Raw genomic sequence first — 20,786 nt, 5'->3', positions numbered from 1 at the left:
ATGTTTGTTACATGAGATGGAACAACTCGCTGACTTTCTGTGGAATAATAAGGTTGTTAAAACAAAGTAAGTACTGTCTTTCCTCTAAGAGTCCCTCCTGGATCTGATATAGGAAGGGAGGGAATAGAGATTCTGCAATAAATCAGAACAAGGAATTCATTTGGTAGATCCAGCCATGAGTTGTTCATGGAGACGTTCCAGGATCCTTGAATTTTCCCAGCAATTTGAATCATTTTCTGGATAATTTCTGAAAACAATATTTCACCTAGACATTTGTTCACATAAAGTTGATGGACAGCATTCCAAAGTCTCATGATCCGGGGACATAGTACTGAGAAGGTATTCTTGGAACTTGGATGCATATTAATGTTTATAAAACCCTTTTTGGTACAAGTATTAACTCTTTCCTAAGTTTTGAAAATAAAATTCAATTATAGGTGTTGGTATGGTAGCTAACAGCTCATCCAAATGATTTGCTTAGCAATACAATTCATGAATTAACATCAAAAATCTAAACTTACAGAAGTATACAGTAAATTTGCAAAAGAAAAAAAAAGTCAGTACTCTTGCTGTTCTTCAGGTGCTGAGAGATGGAAGCATGAGCTGGAACCCATCTGGGTAGGCCCACTTTTCGATGCTTGCTTTGTCATTTTGTTTAGGGGTTTAAGGCTATTTCTAAAACGTCTCTTCCATTTTTCCAATAGTCTTCAAAACAGTATCTACTGCATTTGTTAAGGAGATGAAAGTTGGTCTTGTGGTAGCAAGCATGACTTGTCCCCTTAGCTAAGCAGGGTCTATCCTGGTTGCATATGAATGGGAGACTAGAAGTGTGAGCACTGTAAGATATTCAATTTAGGGGATGGAGTCACTCTGGGAAGAGCAGAAAGTTTCAAGTTCCCTCCCTGGCTTCTCCAAGAAAGGGCTGAGAGAGATTCCTGCCTGCAACCTTGGAGAAGCTGCTGCCAGTCTGTGAAGAGAATACTGAGCTAGATAGAGCAATGGTCTGACTCAGTGTATGGCAGCTTCCTATGTTCCTATCTACAGGTGAAACTCAGAAAATTAGAATATCATGCAAAAGTCCATTAATTTCAGTAATGCAAATTAAAAGGTGAAACTGATATATGAGACAGACGCATTACATGCAAAGTGAGATAAGTCAAGCCTTAATTTGTTATAATTGTGATGATCATGGCGTACAGCTCATGAAAACCCCAAATCCACAATCTCAGAAAATTAGAATATTACATGGAACCAAGAAGGCAAGGATTGAAGAATAGAACAATATCGGACCTCTGAAAAGTATAAGCATGCATATGTATTCAGTACTTGGTTTGGGCCCCTTTTGCAGCAATTACTGCCTCAATGCGGTGTGGCATGGATGCTATCAGCCTGTGGCACTGATGAGGTATTATGGAAGATCAGGATGCTTCATTAGCGGCCTTCAGCAATTCTGCATTGTTTGGTCTCATGTCTCTCATCCTTCTCTTGGCAATGCCCCATAGATTCTCTATGGGGTCAGGTCAGGCGAGTTTGCTGGCCAATCAAGCACAGTACACTGTATACTTTTCAGAGGTCCGATATTGTTCTATTCTTCAATCCTTGTCTTCTTGGTTCCATGTAATATTCTAATTTTCTGAGATTGTGGATTTGGGGTTTTCATGAGCTGTATGCCATGATCATCACAATTATAACAAATTAAGGCTTGACTTATCTCGCTTTGCATGTAATGCATCTGTCTCATATATCAGTTTCACCTTTTAATTTGAATTACTGAAATTAATGGACTTTTGCACGATATTCTAATTTTCCGAGTTTCACCTGTATGTGTTCTTGTGTGGTTCTTCTTGAATAGTTCTGATGCTACTGCTTCTTATTTCAGTTTAGCTAAATGGCTCCTAATCTAAGAATGGTTTCCCTTAATGTTGACTTTGTCAACCACATTATTGGCTTCATTCTGTGTAGGCACCCAGTACATTCAAGGCAAATTTTGAAAAACAAAATAGTGTAAACCTTGAGCATGGTTGTTTACATTTATGTTGGCAGCATTGTGTGTAGATAATTCAGTTTCCTTAGGACATGCCAAAAAAATGGATGATCTGCCTAGCAAAACCAGAGAAGAAACAAAAAGGAGATATAATAAGGATTATAAATTCCCTAACCAAAAGCCTAAGTTTCTTGGAAAATGTATTGTCTCGTTTTAATCTCCATATTTTGTTTATGAGGTCAAATGATTCTACAGAAATGTTTGATCCTGCTATTTAGCTGATCTAATACTTGCTTTTAGGACCTGAAACTCCATCTTTGCTCAGTATCCAAAAGGAATGAATTACACTTCACAGGAGAAGGCAGCTAATTGCATACAGAAGGGAAACATATGGAGACAGTTTGTACATGCTGCCTCCTCTGTCTCTTTTGAACATCCAGGGAGCACAAAACAGGGCCCAGGAATATATTGTGCTATTGTTCCCTCCACCAACAAGTTTCTATTTTAGTTTTTGTTTTAAGCTTACATATATACAAGAGTGAGCTGGCCTATTTCTTTTCACCTCTATAGCTGGGGTTTTTGTATGACTTAAAAATAATAATGCTTAGAAGTCCTTCTCGCTAAATTTGTTGATTAATGATAATGAAGTGTGTGATCGTAATTCAGCAGCAGGGTGAGATGCAGCTGATGTACTACTTTATTGTATAATTATTGTTTGAAAATGGAATAGCACATTACTGCAAGAAAATGAGCACTTTTTTCAAGTTAAAGCCCTGACATTTGTTCTAGAGCATAAACAAGAACTTTCACAGATTCAAAATCTGACACCATTTCAGATTTTCAATTCAAGTTGCATTTCTAAAAAGTGAAAAATATCTAATATAACAACAATAAGCAAAACTTAAATGAGTAATTCTTATTGGTAAATTTAAGACAATAATGAGGCTCTTCTCACAATTAGTGAGAAGAGCCTGGGGAGGGTTAGTGGGGAGAGCGGGACGTCCAAGAAGTCTGCTCCAGGCAGCCAAAGCGGCCGCCCACACAACTGCCGGCTCCGTTATGGAGCCGGCAGGGGCTGAGAGGATTGGGGGCCATGTGGCCCCCAGAAGCTCCAGTATGCCCTGCGCAGGCATGCAGGGCATGCTGGAGAGACCCCCGAGCCGGGAGGCTGCTTTTCAGCCTCCCGGTCAGGGGTCTACTTGTGAGTTGCCGCAGCATGGAGTTGCTCCTCGGCAATTCACGATTTTTCTCTACACCTCCCCTCCCACCCCAAAAATCACATCTATAACTTTGGTGGAAATCTGGGGCACGACAACATAAATAGGAGATCATACAGTTGACTTTGGGAAGTAATTCAAGTTAGAAGATTTTGCTTGAAAATATTCTGCCCTAATTTGTTTCAGCTCTATTTTTCTCTAAACTGCTTGAGTAAGAATGCATCATTGTTGACTCATGAACTAGGAACATAGGAAACTGCCATATACTGAGTCAGACCGTTGGTCTATCTAGCTCAGTATTGTCTTCTCAGACTGGCAGCGGCTTCTCCAAGGTTGCAGGCAGGAATCTCTCTGAGCCCTATCTTGGAGAAGCCAGGGAGGGAACTTGAAACCTTCTGCTCTTCCCAGAGCAGCTTCATCCCCTGAGGGGAATATCTCACAGTGCTCACACATCAAGTCTCCCATTCATATGCAACCAGGGCAGACCCTGCTTAGCTATGGGGACAAGTCATGCTTGCTACCACAAGACCAGCTCTCCTCCCAAAGATACAAACTAAATTTTGTATCTTTGTAACCTCTATTCCATAAGATGGGCCATAATTTCTCTTGTGGCCTCAAAATGCATATGTCTTATCCCCCTCTATAATTCTCTCTCTGATTAACTCCATCTATTCTATAACTGCTATTCGGTGTCCTATGCAGAATATTATGGTGCTCATATGGGAAGCAGCTGACTCTGATACCCCAAATCCTTCCTTTCTCAATAGCTAAGGAAAACTGGAGTTGTTTGAAGCAAGAGGATAGCAATATGCCTGAATTAATATTGTTATCTGTTTTCTGGTATTTATCCAGTGAGCAGGAGGAAGAGTTGCAAATTGAGTGTTAACTATATCCACCACACTCCACCGTTTTTAGCTTTATTTTGTGTAGGCTTATGAGATCACCCAGCATTCTGTGTGTCTGTCCATGTGTTTCCTGCATCAACTTCACAATGCCTGGACCAATATGAACCAAATTGGGTATAGTTGTAGGGACACATAGGGACACCTCAACAGTGTAGTTTGTAGTTTACACCTCAACAGTGTAGTTTGTGATGATGTCATCCACCCCAATACACGGTGGAGGACACATAAACCTTTGAGGCACAAGTGGGCTAACTTGTGAATTGCTTAACCAATTTGAACCAAATTTGCTACAGTTGTAGTGAGTGACACTCAGGGACACCTCAATAGTTTGCAATGATATCATCCACCCTGAACCAAGATGGCAGACACATAAACATTTGAGGTACAAGAGATCTTACTTGTGAACCTCAATTTGAACCACATTTAGTCCAGTTGTAGAGACAGTGAAAGGAAAGTAGGCTGATTAGTTCTTACTAGAACAACTTGTGAATGCATAGAGACAGTTGTAAACAGCCATAATGTGTGCCAGGCTCCAATATTCTTGGAGTTGAACTGCATGTTCCGAAGTGTCATATGATACAGCTGCTTTGGGAAAATACCACTTCAAATTGCAATTGGGTACGTTACAAGTTTTTCAAAATCTTGAAGCTTTGTGAAACTGATTATATTGAATTAAATGAAAGTTAATTTAGAACTCACTCCACACTGTGTATTGTTTTTATACAGTGGTTATGGCTCAAGCAGCAAGGTTAAATTCTTGAAATGAAACAAGTGACAATGACCCATCTTGGGGACTTTAGTTTGCCTGAGTCTTTCTAGCTAAATAAGCATTGTACGCAAGAAATTTGGCTGCTTGCCCCAGTGCATCTGGGTCCAGCCAGTTTGCCCCAGCCTTCAAACAGCAAAGGGGCCCTTGGGATTGCTAGAGGCTGAAAAGGGAGCAGGATCGGAATGGCTGTTCTGTTTTCCACTCGCCCAGCCTCTCAGTTTGCCTCTATCGGCAACTCCACCCTCCCTCCCTGGACATAGTTTGAGCTTCACCGGTCACCCTTTTGTGGGCCGAGTAGGAATTTTTTTTGGCCCCAGTCTGATTGGTTTTGACTTGGGTCCTTTTTGCCTACGTCACACTATATGCCTTAGTTAGTTAGGCTTCCCAGCCACAACATCTGGTATAGGATAGAAGGGGGAAGATTTTATAGGTTTGATGAACACCTTAAGGCTCATCTTTTGACATTTAGAGGAGTTCCTGGCAGTCCCCAGATACTTTACAGCTTGGGGAGTGCTGCCTTGAATTTCCTTTAGCCTCCAGAGGCATCACCAACCTTAAACAAAGTTTTTACAGCTTGGGTGGGGGTGATGCCTTATGTAGGTGCCTGACCTTAGGTAAGCTAGGAAGGTCACATCAGCTATAGGGCCTTGATGCTGACTAGAGTCAAGGTGAGTCACCTTCTGCATCCCAGACAAGGCTCACACCTGGTTGCTAAGCCTGAAGTTTCTACACTGTGGAGGTAGAGCACTAATCCCCATCTTTCCATCTGATTTAGTTAGTAAAGTTGTGGCTCTTTACTTCCAAGGTGTGCCTTGTGTCTTTATATGGTGTGGGTGAAATAATTGTTGCTGCCTTCATATTATAAACTGCACACCATCAGGAAAAATCTCTACACCCCATGTGAGTGGGAAGGTCTAGAGCAGGCCTGCTCAATTTAGGCCCCCCAGCTGTTTTTGGACTACAGCTCCCATAATCCTCAACCACTGTGGCCAATAGCCAGGGATTATGGGAGTTGTAGGCCAACAGCTGCAGGAGGGCCAAAGTTGAGCAGCCCTGGTCTAGAGTGTGCCTTGCCTTAATACATATATTCACACAATCAGCTGGCCCTGTATCATGAAGAGCATGACTTGGGCAATATGCACGAATGACTCTTCCAGTGTCTTTTCAGTGTCCCTCTTTCTTTTTCACAAACTGTGCTCTTTGCTGAGAGATTTCATAAGCCAGCTGATTCTTGCATCCCCTAATACTCCCCCTACCCTGAATTCCTATGGCACACAGTAGTAAAGCCTTCATTGTATAACCATGTACAGTACCTTGCTTGTGTATAAATAAAGCAGTTTCACCTCTACTGCCCTTTGCTGGCATGTGCGGCATATTAATCACTTTAAAAATGTTCCACAGTCTAATTCACCTTCATAGCTAGAAAAAGAAAATCAAAATCAACTGTACCTTTGGGGGTTGTCTCATTTTCACTGATAGGACCTCACACTTTGATGGCCTGTTAACAGCTGTATAAAGGAATAGTCTTTCAACTTGCAATGCTTCAGGCAATTTTACATGAGTTAAGGCTAAGTCAATTGATCTGTCTCTTAACTAGAAACACCTTTTCTAACTCAAGTATCATTTACCTGGGGAAAATACAAGTGTTGTTGTAATGGCATGTTCCCACTGCTATCATTAAAGGCTGCACCAGAAGGTCCAGGGTTTAAAAGAGTTCTAACTTGGCTATGAAAATGGCTATGGGTTATTTATTGCAAATTACAATCAAATCACACATCAAAATAAAACACATCATTTTAAATATATGAAGGATTAGAGCAGTGGTTATAATAGTTGATTCAATAGCATAACTAAAAATGAAACTGTTATAATTCAGAATAGAAATGGCCAGAGTTTATAAACTCTTATTCAATAAGCATGTAGGGTGGGTGTTATATCACAGCAAAAATGCACAACCAAACACAAAATGTGCAGTTCCAAAAAATGTTTGTGCAGTTCAAAAGTTGTATTTTCTCAACTGCAGTAAAAAGTGACTGATAACAATATGAAAAGTACAGTGTGTAGTCCAGGCTTCTCTCTAACCCAGCCCTGATACTGAAAGCAAGCTTATTATCATGAGGAAATATATGAAGCTGAATGTAGTGGATTATGCTTAAGGGTAAGCATACCCATATTGATGTACCTTTTGCATCCAGTCCTTATAATGTCTGACATCCAGACTAACAAAGCGTGGGTGCAATGTAAGAAGTACCAGTGCTGCTGAGGATTTCAATTAATGCAGCACTGGCAATGGTACATGTGGGAGGGGGTTTCCAGTGACCTTCCCTACCCCTGAAAGTGCACTGTGCCACCTGAAAAGATGTACCTGATGGTCATGCAGGCCTCAGGGACATGTTTGGGTATCAAATATCCAAAACGTACTGGTTCTGAGCTGATGTGTTAGTTGCATCCTATTCTGTCCTGTTGCAACCTGCTAATAAATTGCTTTTTAATTGGATTTAAATGGCTCTGAACTGTTTTCAATTTGTTTTTATTTTGTTTTAACTTTTTTTGTTTTACATGCTGTTTGTTGTAGCATTTTACTTGTTGTGCACCACCCAGAACCTTTGGATGGGGCGGTATAGAAACGTAATAAATAAACACACAAATAAATAAATAACAGGAATTCAGATAAAATTAAAAGCACCCATCATGTCTATTTGCTGAGAAATCTATGGCAGAGTACTAAGTGCACCAACTGCACTCAAGCATATTCAGCAGCGATGAGCTGGAGACTACAGTATGCATGAATCTCTTGAGTTCCAGTTTCCTTAAGCACCTCTAGGAGACAAATGCACCTATTCATTTCCACAGATTTTAATTTGTATTTTATATAGAAATGAATGAGCTTTCCAAGAATCACCTCTGATATACTCAAAAATTAACTGAGTTCTTTACCAATAAAATGGAAATAACTCAGTTCCTTCTCCAAGCCAGTTCATGGCTTAAAACAAAACAAAAAACAAACAAAAACAGCCCCCAGAAAAGCAAGGGAGAAACAAATCTGTTGCTTAGCAAAGAGCCTGTTTTGAACCAGTGCACCTTTGAAAATGGAGATAAGGAGGAAACATAACTTCCAGTAGGGAAACCCCTGACCCTGAGGGTTAGCCATGGCAGTTGTCTTTCAGCCCCTGCCCTTCCATTTTCTAGGATGTAGTCCCTTGAAAGGAAAAAGTCTTCACTGTTTAATCTCTAGGGTGTATTCCTTTAAAATTAGCCTTGGAGATAAGCAGTGGAGAAAGTCTCTGGTCAGAAAATCCCATGTGGATTTTTGGCCTTTGTCCTCCTTTTCAAGAGGCATCCTTCCAAAAAGCCCCTATTTGGCCCCAGTTTAATTAAATGAAGCTTGATGATTCCGGTCTGTTACACTGGAGCAGAATTCATATGTTGTAGAGGCAAAAAAATATGGACTAGAAGGGGAAGCCACCCCACCCTTCTTCCATTACATTAAATAAGGAGCAAGGGATTGGAGTTCTTCTCCAATCCAAGCTGGGGAAGAATTCAAGACCTTGTAAAGTTTGCCTCTTCTTGGAAGCAGAGTTTAATGATCCTCTGAAAATTGTTTTCAAAGCTTAGGAAAATTGCACTGACATTCCTAATTGTATATTTGTATGTGGTTTGATAAATGCTTCTTTTTATTTAGTTTCAAGCCCTGTGAGTCACCCTAAGACTTGTGCTATGGTGATCTGCAAATTAAAACAAACAAGTCTTGTATTTGAGCATACTACTGTATGTGTGTTGAATTTGATGAATGAAAACTTTATGTATGCATGTATGAAATACTTTATTATGATCATTGATCAGTTATATATACAAACAGAAGATACTGCATTCAGATAAGAAGTAAATCATACAGAATACACCAATATAGAAGCCTTATGTAACAACATCTAAAAAGAAGGCCTAGAGGTTAGCTGTTGACGGATCTTAACAGCTGCTGCACAAAATCTGGCAATTTTGTAGATGGTAGAAGGTTTCCTATCTGCCAGGAGAAGTGTGGCGTAAAATTCAGCAGTCTGGCTGGGAAAGCATGATAGCAAGAGAGAAATAAGACTGCACCAGCTATCATTATAAAAAGGACAAAACAACAGAACATGGTGGACAGATTCAACCTCACCTGAGCCACAGGGGCATAACCGACTGGCCAGAGGGGTTTTAAAAAACCTTCCCGATAAGACCACTGATGGTAAGGCATCATATCTTGCTCTAAGGAAAACCCTTTGATGGCTTGGTAAAGAGAGGGACAATAGCTAGCTAGCAGGTTCTTGGTCACCAAGGTGCCCTCTTATGGTCTCCGGGATGGAGCTTAAATCATTCTGATGTTCAATGTCCAAGATCCTCTGTTTGAGGATCTGCTTGGCCTGACTGTAATCTAATAATGACAAATATTCAGCAGAGAGGCTGAGTGATGACAACTTACCCATCAGTGCTTGTGTCCAGGTAGATTCAAACATATCAGCCAACATAAGAGGGATCAGTCCCAGAGGGGAGAAATGTATCCTAAACCAATAACTGAGGATTAAAATCCATGCTTTTGTTGCCACCCTCTGGAAGCCCCTTTCCAACCTCAACAATGCATTGGTGATACATCGAGGGGCCCTGAATACTGCTCTAATAAACTTAGATTGGATTATCTCCAGCAGCCTATAGTTAGAGCAGGGGCCCAATTGTGAGCCATACAAAAGTTAGGCCAATGATTTAGTAGCAAATAACTTTAGCACTGCAGGAATAACTTCTCCATCTTAGGAGCAAAAAAAATCTTAATGTTGCTGAAGCACTTCTTTGTGCCTGTTGGGCAATGTAGTCCACATGGGCCTTCCATGACCCAGTGGCATGAAAAACTACACCCAGATATTTAAAACTATTTACCTACTCTATATGATGGCCTTCTGTATGCCAGTTAAATCTTTTAGGCCTCTTGGCAAAGACCATCACTTTGGATTTCTGGAAGTTAATTACCAAGTGGTTGTCCTTGCAGTAAGTGGCCAAGAGCCTAAGCGCTCTCCTAAGGCCCACAGGAATTCATCAGATGATAGCAGCGTCATCTGCATACAGCAGGATTGGGAGAGCTGCTCTCGCAATTGTTGGGGAATGTAGCGCTGGGTTGGATTGATTATCAGCTAGGGTATTTATGTAAAGATTAAACAGGGAGTGTGCCAAAATGCACCCTTGTTTAACTCCTTTACTAGTGGTTATTAAATGTGAAAGTGAGCCTTGAGGATTACATCTCACACTTACACTGGTATTATCGTAGAGCTTCTGAATATGAAAGAGTAAGTGCCTATCGATATTAGTGTCTCTGAGTTTTCCCCAGAGGCTTTCCCCCGAGATTCAAGCAAAGGCTGCTTTGAAATCTACAAAGGTCACATACAAGGAAGACTTAGGTTTGTTGCTATATTTCTCAATCAGATGGCATAATAGCAAGGCATGGCCCATGGTTGACCACCTGGTTCTAAAACCAGCCTGTTCATCACTCAGAATACCTTGATTCTCCATCCAGTCTTGCAGCTTCCAATCTAAATGCCTCGTGTAAAGCTTACTCACAACACTCAGTAGGCTAACTGGGCGATAGTTGGCAGGATCACATATATCCCCCTTTTAAAATATGGGCACTATTCTGGCTATGCCCCAGTCTTCAGGTATGAGCCCAGTTTGATCTATGCATGTAAAGAGGGCTGCCAATACAGGGGGCCACCAATTTGCATTCAACTCAGTCATTTCAGAGCACATACAATCACAGCCCATGGTCTTGCCAATTTTTAAGGAGTCAATAAACTTCTTAACTTCGGCAACTGAAACAGGTGGCCGATCAGGGAGCCGGTCATTTTTTTAAATCTATTGGGGCTAGTTCCTCCTCCTGGGCTGAATAGAGAGCTTTAAAGTGTAATTCCCATGTCTCCATAGGGACCTGGCTAGTCAAGTGAGAGGAATAAAGCTCTGAGCAGCTAGCTGTAATACGCCAGAAGAGAGGGGAATTCTTCTCTCTAACTGAAGCAATCAGCCGCTGCCAGGACAGCCTCCCTTTTCTTAGCTTTGATCAAGGATTTATATTGTTTTTTCAGGACTAGTAGTGTTGAAGGAGTTGCACATTGAAGGTCTTGTTGGTACAATTTATAGTTTGCCACTAGAGCCTTCTTGGCAGCTGCACACTCTTGGTTCTACCAACCTCTAGCCCTACCCATTGGCCAGCAGTTATAATTAGCTCTTTGCCACACAAGATGGTCTCGTATCATATGAATAAATGTCCCATAATGATCATATACAAGCCAAACCTCTCCCCTTATTAACTCATCACGAAGTCCCATCATATCATACTGAAGTCCCATCATATCATACATAGCTGCCCAGAGACGTAAGTTTGAGTGGGGTATAAATTTAATAAAATAAATAAATGAATGAATAAATAAAATAATAAATAAATATCATCTGAGTTGAGCAAAATGTCCATAACTTGAGCCCGTCTCTCATCCCATTTAATCTGTACTTCCCCAGCCACCACTTCCAAAGCAAAATTGAGCTTATCCTTAGAATGAGATGTCCCAGCTGTCAGGTTCACTCCTAGAATTAAAGGGAGATGGTCGCTATCAGGGTGAGTGTCAACCTACATTTGAACACTACTACTAACCAGGTTATGGGATGTAAGCCAGTAATCTATAGTTGACATCCTGTTCCCAGACCAGTAGGTAAATTCTGCTGGTTGGTCTCCACTCGCTGCTCCATTTAGAATACACAAATCAAATCGATTGGCCATCTGGGCCAAATACAAGCCTGCAAAATTGTATTTCCCATCCTTGGCCAGCCAGGGGGTGGGGGGAAGAAGGGAGTCTCCCATATCTTCTGGTGGGACAGCATGGTAATCGGTATATAAAGCTGTGTCATCCTGTCCTATCCTTGAATTGAAATAATCTCCCACCAGAATATAAGCTAGGGGCTTGGCCTCAATGCATTCCTCCAGATATTTGCTTAGACATTGTCATTGCTGCCCTACCTGGGAATACTTACACAGAGGGGTTAAGTATATATTAATTAGAACCAACTGAACATGATTAAATTGCAGTAAAACGGCAGTCACCCATTGGGCATGAAAGGGCATGGGAGTAATCTTCACATGAAGTCCTGTTGCAATTAATAAGGCCAATCCTCCTTTGGGTCTACCCCCACCATTTTTGCTGGGCAGGGCATTGACATATTGTACACAGAAACCATCCACCTCAATCTTATCCATGGCCCAAGTCTCCTGCAGGAAAAGAATATCGAATTTAGACAGGTATTCTATAAAAGAGATCTCTAGATTTACAAGCCCAACCAGCTACATTCCACGGGCAGAGGGAGAGTCCATGGTGATCTGATAATTGTCACTTGGGTAATTCAGCAGTGGTTGGGACCCAAGCCTGCTCTTCAGGTGGATTTAATTGCTGAACTGGATTAGTAGAGATTGGGGCCTTATCAGACTCCATGGGCAGACATCCAAGAGAGACTGCTCTGTATTTTGGCGGCCTGCTGAAGGAGACATCTTGGGACTAGATTGATCCTTTCCCAAAGATTCTATAAATTCAGACAAAGATGGAAGGAGCCCCAGATGGTCCTCCAGCTTTTCCAATGATGAAATAGGCTCAAAGGAGAATTGCTGATTTCCCTCTGGTTCCACTGAATCTGCATTGGAGTGTCTCTGAGAGCTATTCCTGTCAGATGGTTTTGATTTGCAAGGAGTGTCTCAGAAATATCTGTTGAATCAGAAGAAGTCTTACTATGGGATTCCCATCCTGGGTCTCAGGCTGCTTCAATTGTAGTGCTGTAAGGCTGTGAACTTCTGCCTCAATCCCATCCACATCTTTTATCTCCTAGACAATGTGAGACAACTTTATCAATTGTCTCACATGCACCAATTGTAGCTTCGTCTAATTGAGCCAGGGACTCTGTTTCATGAATAAAGCTCCTCTCTGTGAGCTCAGCAGATTTTAGAGAATCCTCCCCCACATTTAACTGTTCGTTAACAGACATATCTTCTAGGATAACAAAACATTCAGTGAGGGGGTGCATCTGTATAAATTCAGAGTTCAAAAGCTCTATTAAGTCCTTGTCTAGGGAGACATTGGTTAAAGAAAATTGATCATGTTTCCCTACAGCCTGGAGTTTCACCAGGAGTTGAAATTTCACCAGGAGTTGAAATTCCAGAGTTATCAAATAGCTTACACTCAATGTGCTGTTGGCCAACATTTGCAAGAGGACTCACAATTGTTTGAACTGAGGACAAAGCCTGTTTGAGATTAAGCAAATTTTTATTGATTTCAGGTATACCTTGCTGCATCTCCTTTGCCGAATATTTTGAGGAGAAGCTTAAGCTATCTTCTCAAAGGCTGTCCAGAGTTTCAGCTGTAATGCCTTGTTTACGTGAAACTTTTTCAGCAGCTGGCTGTGGGAACACATTTTCTGCAGTGGGCTTATCAATGTTATGCAAATTAAGTCTGGCTGTCAAAGATCTTGCAGAATTAACCCTTGCCAGTAGTAATGAGAAAATGGAGGTGTTTTGAAAAACACGGGCAGGAAAGATTTGATAGCCAGCCAGAAAAGCTCTCATTTTGAGAAGCATCAAAAGAACAGTAGATTGACTGGAAGTTAACAGAATTCTTTTGCATTTGGGGGAAGAGGGCAACCATTCCGTATTTAAGATATCAACACTTTGACAATGAAGTAGTTGGCCTAAAGAGAGTTAAAGAGCCTTCCAGGAGGCCCAACACCTTCCCATATTGTATTTATTAATAATTATCTAAAGTACAACCTGTTTAGTCTGAATAATTTTGGTATCAGACATCTGGCAGAGTCATGCCCTATGCCCACCGCATTTCTGTAGACAGAAATATATGTAATAAAGCTAGCTGTACTAGATGAATTCTTTTACATAAGGGCATCAACAGAAGTCATAATACAATTTACCTTTTGGCTAATTGAGTTTGAATTTTCAAATATTGCAAGGACAGTCTGAGCTGTTAGTAAACATTGTTCTCTAATAAAATCTACTGATAATCTGGGGCACTCATCTGGGTCCAGCCCTACTGTGCTTCATTGTCATAAATGTATCCAGGCATGTTTGCTTTGAGGTTTTCACCCTTCTTTGCACTTCTGGGCTGATACACTGATTTTTTTGTGGGGGGGGGGATTATTTACATTAGCTCAAAAACTTACAACAGAAAATAATCTGTTGTCCTTTATTAAAAACCAAAGAATCCAAATTAAAACAAAGCTAGGCAATCGACCAGCCAGCCAGCTGGTCAACAGTGCTCCAGCTGATTAAGTGCACAACTCCTCTAAAAGACAGACCACAAACAGAGGATCAGAGTTTAAAAAGGGGGAGGGAGAACTAAAACTAATTAACTCCTCTTCTTTTAAAGAGGTTTAAAAATCCAGACAGAGGCGCAAAAAAAGAAAAAAGAAAAAAATTCCCACTGAGCAGAGCTAACAAGACCAGCTGCTTTCACATCACCTTCTTGGCCACCTGGCTTCCTGACGAGAAAAGGAAGGTCTTCTCAGGCCCCAGGCTGCTCCAGGGGCGTAACTAGGTTGGAGTGGGCCCTGAGACAAGAATCTTAAATGCCCCCCCCCGCCTGTCACCGCTTACCTCTCCTTCCTCTGGCCGGATGTCTCTGCTAACTAGATGGTTTCCTCCTTGTGGCGGGATGCTCCGAGGCCAGGGTCAACTGTATGTGGCTGGTGGGCACTTGGCTTGGTGACCACCACCCACCCACCCACGCCCAGCCTCCCTGCAGGGCAGACGGGGCAACCTGGCCTTGTTCTGCTCGGCCAGAGGGGCTGGAGCATGAGGGGAGTTTTTGACGGTGGCTTTACTCGGTTGATAAGGGCGACCCGGGGAGGAGAGGAAAGGGAAACCGAAGATTAAAGAAACCGAGCGGTTATACAAGAGGTGGCGAGGTGAATCCTCCCGCGCAATCCAGAACCACTTCAGCCCACCTAGTTCCTCTGCTTAGCCCCTTGGAGCGAGCGGGGGCTGAGGGTCTTTTTAAGCCCAAGTAACAGCGCCTTGTGGGCTCAAGGGGCTGGGGACATCAGCCTGGGAAATGTCCAAGCGGAAGGAGGTTGGCAAAGCAATGCACCGCAGAATGCCACTCTCCTTCCCCATCGACCCTGAGGTGTCTGAGGCAGTTGGGCAAGCTGCCAGGGATTCCCTGCATATCTGAGCAATTCCCTTCTCCACCTCCTCCGCTGGAGAGAATGCCTGCCTGCTATCGCCTCCGCACTCCGAAGGGGAGAGGAGAAGGAGGGCGGGGGCGAAGCTGGGCTCGCGACCTACACTCTGCCCCTTTCCAAATCCCCAGGAGGCCACTGAGAAACACAGTGGGGAGGGGGGAGCAGAAATCTCTGCCGGCGCACACCCCTTTCCTCTCCACGCCAGCCCGCGTGCGCTTAAGGTGAGGCGAGGGGAGGCATTGCCTGACTGACACTGCCTGCGGCGGCGGTGGCGGTGTGCAAGGGACTTTGATGCGCAGGCACTCCCCAAGGGACGGCGACTGGCAGCAGGCCATCTCCAGGCAGGCAGGCCGGCCGAGTTCGACCTAGGCGGTGGCAGGGGGGGCAAAGCCAGGCCCAAGGACCCCACCCCGCCCCGCCCAGCTGCAGTCCGGCCAGCCTTTGCAGCCCAGCGGCCGCAGCAGGGAGCAAGTGGCGGGCAGAGGAATCCTATCTCCCGCACACTCCTCCAGCAGCTGTTTCTTAAGAGCTTGGCTCACTCAGGCTGCAGAAGAAGCAAAGCTGCCGCCACCCCCCGCCAGGCACACGAGGAGCCTGCCGAAGAGGAAGCCATCTTCCGCGCTTCTCCCTGGGCTTGGGCAGGAAGATCGGGTAGGCGCTGGGTGGGGGAGAGCCTCTGAGGGGCCCCCCAAGGTGGGGGCCCCCGAGACAACAGCCTCCCCCTTCCTAATTGTAGTTACACCCCTGGGCTGCTCACCTGCAGGCTGAGAGCCACAAGGACAAGAGCCCTTGTGCTCTCACCAAGAGTCTCGTGCCCTTGGCCCAGCCTGCTCCTTATAGCAACAGCAGCAGCCCTAGTGATGGAACACACCTGGAGGAGATAGGGCAGAGGGAAACACAACAGCGCCCAGCCCAGTCTTTGTCTCTTCCTTCCCCTGTATGTATGTCTGTATGTATGTCCATGGTACACAGATTGAATGGGTGTTGGACGTAATGTATGACCAAGGCTTATGTCAATTGCAAAAAGTGTCCTTACTCTTTAAGTGATGGAGAACTCTAAAAAGAGGGTGAATGTTTGCTTAGTCTAAGTAAGAACAAGTAGTATTGTCTTCATTCTGAATTGATTTTATGGTGCCTCTTAGCTGAAACCTATACTATTATTCCCTAGTTTATACTCTGGTTTCTCTTCAGGTCATATAAATCCCTAGTTAATTGTTCATTGTTCTCTCATAGCACATCAATCAAGACAGATCTCTGTGGGCTGGTTCAGATGATACATGGAAACTCTTAGAAAGTTGGGCTGTGCATGACATCCCAAGCTTTAGGCAGTCATACCTTCCCCTCCCATCCCTGCATGAGCACCCACTTCCTTTCTAGGTTAAAATAAGCCAAAATGGCATTCAGACCAACCAATCTTGATTTATTCTAGCCTAATTGCTTCAAATATACTAAGATCTATAACTTACTTCAAACTTCGGGTTCAGATTTTGGCATATTTGAAGCAAGAAGGCTAGAATAAACCAAGACTGGTTGGTTCAAATGTCACAACCAAACCTGGTTTATTTTAACATAGATAGGAGGTGGACACTCAGACAGGGATGAGAGGGGCGGGGAGTGAGTGTGTCTGAGGCTGAGAGAAAACACATGGAGCCCAGCTTTAACCAAGGTTCCCATAACTTCTGAGCCACTATGTATTTTTTGTCATTTGCTTCCTCTACAATCCTGTCTAAATTTCTTTTAATGTGTTAATCTCCTCATGGTCTTGTCCATTTCTATCAATCTTCATTACTTTCTATCTAGTCTCTGCCTTCCCTCCATTCATTAAATACTAATCTTTTTACAGACCTCCCATATTTTATGCTACTTCTCATCTGAATACTTTATCTCTCATGGCCCTTATACTTGGAACTCCTGAAATAATCAGCAGGTCTCCTCATGATTTTTTTTTAAAAATCTCTTTTCTTGCATTTTTCTTTTGATGATGTTCTATTTTTATGTCTTATTTGTCTTATTGTTAACTTAACTGCTGTTTAGGTTTTCCCCAGGAAATGCAATGTTCCCTCCTTTCAGCCCTTTCTTTTGCCTCATGTCTTATCTAGATCATGAAGCTGGAGGCAGGGATCCTTTCATTTTATTCAAATGCAGGGCATTACATATTTTAAGCACTTCTGTCAACAATAGAGGATGATGGTAGAATGTTTTGCTTCCATACCCTCGTTGGATGTATGGTGCTTTCCTCAAAATTGAAGAGAAAGAGGCAGCCCATGTTCGTCTGCATCTCCATATATACATACAAACCTGACAGTGCTTTGGATCGCAATCTGTGAAAAGAAAGTTAAAGTTATCCTTGCCTCTCTCTAAATCTGCACTGCATTTTCTGCTCTAGTTTATTGGTGAATTCCTAGCTTCAGAATATCAGAAGCAGCCTGGGAACAGGAACAGGAAGTTTATAAAATGGGGTGATGGTAAAGGTGTCTGTGTATCCCAGGGCGTAAGCTCATGAAGTTATGGCTATGTAGTAGGAAACTAGTGAGTCTTCTGTGGTCTGGAAATGTTATTGTCCCATTAATTGGTCTGGATTTCAAGCTGATGAGATACTGAGATATGTTGTTAATGTTTCAGTCCACACTGTGCTTTTCTTGCTTCAGTGTGCTGCATTCCTAAGACATTTATTTACTGGGAGCAATTATCCCAGTAGATAGCGTTATATATTCCCATGAGCTAAATTGTCATTCTGAAGTTTTAAAAAACATAAATTAAGCTTTTTATCACATTGACAATAGGCCTTCTCCAATAAAAAAAGCAAGTGTTAACAACAAGATGGCATTTGCTGCATAAGGAAAGGTTGATGCATGTCACTTAATACTGCAGATAGTTTTATGAGGACTAATTGTACAATTTGTCTTCACTCATATAATTATAAGACCTGGTCAGAAGTTCTTCTTGTTGGGTGGTATTTTGGTATCTATTGAAAGCCACAGGGTAATGAGAAAAGATATTTGGAAATAATCTTTACTCTCCCCCCACAATAAAGTTAGTGCACCCCAATTTGGGAAGTGACAGCACTAATATTCCTCTAGTAAAACTGAAAATGAGGTCTCTTCTACTTATTAAAGAATGCCTAGTCGTACAAATTAAATGCTTTCCATATCCTGGCCTCTGATGACAGTTCCATTTTTTTCCTTGTCTGGTTTGAATTACCTCAAGTCGGTACCCAGAAAGAATTTATCCCTTTCAAGCGACTTCTTCAAGCCTGTAATAAATTCACATGGGTCGCCCCATCAATGTAGTGAATTTGCATTATTATTTCATTATGAGAAGGAAGAAAGAGGATTAGATCTCTTACAGCATTGGCACAGCCTAATTCAACCTGAGCACATGATTAAAGCTGGCATTTATGACCATAACTGTCAGGGAAACTAATTGTAAACTGAGAGTTGTGGATAATTATGGCCTTTACTATTAAACCGTCCCTCTCCTATTTATCACAGAGCCAACTACAGACAATACTAATGTTTGCCTTTAGTTCTCTGATTACCTGGACTCTATTTATGCAAATGAAAATTGATCTTGAGTCTCAAATAGATGGTTCTGGGCAATGGGTGCTTTAGAAGCCCTGAATGGAAAAGGTGACACACACACACCACAGTATCCATGATGATGGATTTTGTATGCTTTCACTCACAAATTCTTTACCTTTTTTGGCTGCTCATTAATTCATTTCACATGGATGCTGCTGTTACCCCTGCTAACTGGGCAAAAATACATCTTTTAAAGTCTCTTATATTTAGCCGGGAAGGGCAGTTGTCCATATTCAACCCAGCAGAAACCTTCCCAGTGGTTGCTTGTTGCCAGAACACCATCTGCACTTTGGAATGTTGTCTCCATTTTGGCCTAGTAAACAGTTGTAAACAAACAGAGCTTAGGGCTGGCAATTGTGGTGGTCAGTTGTCCTAATTCTCAATAACATTTATTAACATACCTGCTTCCTAACTTTTAGCCCCATGAAATTCCCCACTCAGGGCTCCCCTGTCTTTTGTTTCCTTTTGTCTGAAATTCCTATAAGTGGTCCAAGCACTCAGAACCTGTTGTGCTTTCAGATGTGTCATTGTTGGCAGATACTCCTCCAGTACTATCCTGGGATCTAGCAACTGAGTGTTTGCCTTTGTGCTCAACCCTGAATCCAGATTAGAGACCACCTCTGCTAAAATCCCACTTCGCCCGTGATGCCAACTTGGCATTAGATGCTTTGGATCACTGGATTGGCATCAAGGTGGAAGTGGGACTTGACCACTGCAGCCTCAAATGTCTTCTTCTTCCTTGAAGTGAAGACCTTTCTCTGATGTGGAACCTAGTTCTCCATGTGAGATCACTCCTTCATCTGATCAACCTGAGCAGACTATGGGAGATTAAAAATGCTCTTTTTCTTATCTACCCTACCCTTCTCCTCTATGCTAATTTCATACTTTGATATTTCCCACAAACGGCTTGACTGTGTAACCTCTTGCTTCTCGTTCCTCACTCCCTCTCAGAACGTTTTTCAATCTCAGTGCTACAACTAATGCGCAATATCTGCTCTTTTAATAAACCTATTTTTTTGAAAAGTGGTTTCCTCCTGATTCTGTTAGGGGTACTCTGTGGTGATGTGTCACTGTCCAAGTTTGATCATTCTTGATGGTCCACTTTACCAGGCAGATAAGTGCCACTTTCCTGGCTTGTTAGAGTTGACTACAGAAGGGAAAGGGTTTCCCTAGCATCCAAGTAATTACACTGCTTATAAAAGTAGTCCCCCAGAATCAATTTAGGTGTCCCAATCAGGTCCAAGCATGGTAACACTGTCACCCCACTGGCACTGCTGGGTGCCAATGATATGACAAGGGACCACCACACAATGACATCATGCCACACTTTTGTGTTAAACTAAACATTGTTTTGTGTTAAACTAGGCATTATGGGTAAGAGAGGAAATGGTGTGTGTGTGTACTTTCTCTCTCTCTGTGTGTGTGTGTGTGTGTGTGTGTGTGTGTGTGTGTCCTTCTGCCCTTATTTCTGACTCCAATCAAGCTGGGTTGCTGGTGTCTCTCTTGTGCCTTTTTTAGATTGTGAGTCCTTTGGGGACAGGGAATCAGCTTCTCATTCCTTGTGATATTGGCCTGATAATGGATAACTACCTGATAACTTTTTTAAAAAAATGAAAAAGAAGTATGTAACTATTTTTAATGGCTGACCAGACAAAATTATTCATGAACTGTCACACTGAAATGATTTGTGAATTACTCATGAGTAGCCCTGTTAAAAGTATTGGAGCAAGTGGTCTATTCATTCCAATGGGACTGATTGATTGATTGATTAAGTGCCATCAAGTCAGTGTTGACTCTTAGTGGCCATACAGATAGATTCTCTCCAGGTCGATCTGTCTTCAGCTTGACCTTTAGGATCTCTCAGTGGTGCATTCATTGCTGTTGTAATCGAGTCCATCCACCTTTCTGCTGATCGTCCTCTTCTTCTCTTACCTTCAACTCTCCCAGCATTATGGATTTCTCAAGGGAGCTGGGTCTTCACATAATGTGTCGACGTTTGATAGTTTGAGCCTGATCATATTTTGAGCCCAGGCCACGCAGAGGCCATGTGCACAGGCATGTGGCCTGCATAATAGCTACCGGGCTGCC

The sequence above is a fragment of the Hemicordylus capensis genome, chromosome 2, assembly GCF_027244095.1.
Source record: "Hemicordylus capensis ecotype Gifberg chromosome 2, rHemCap1.1.pri, whole genome shotgun sequence".
In the NCBI taxonomy this organism is placed as follows: Eukaryota; Metazoa; Chordata; class Lepidosauria; order Squamata; family Cordylidae; genus Hemicordylus; species Hemicordylus capensis.
This window is presented reverse-complemented; position numbering follows the sequence as displayed.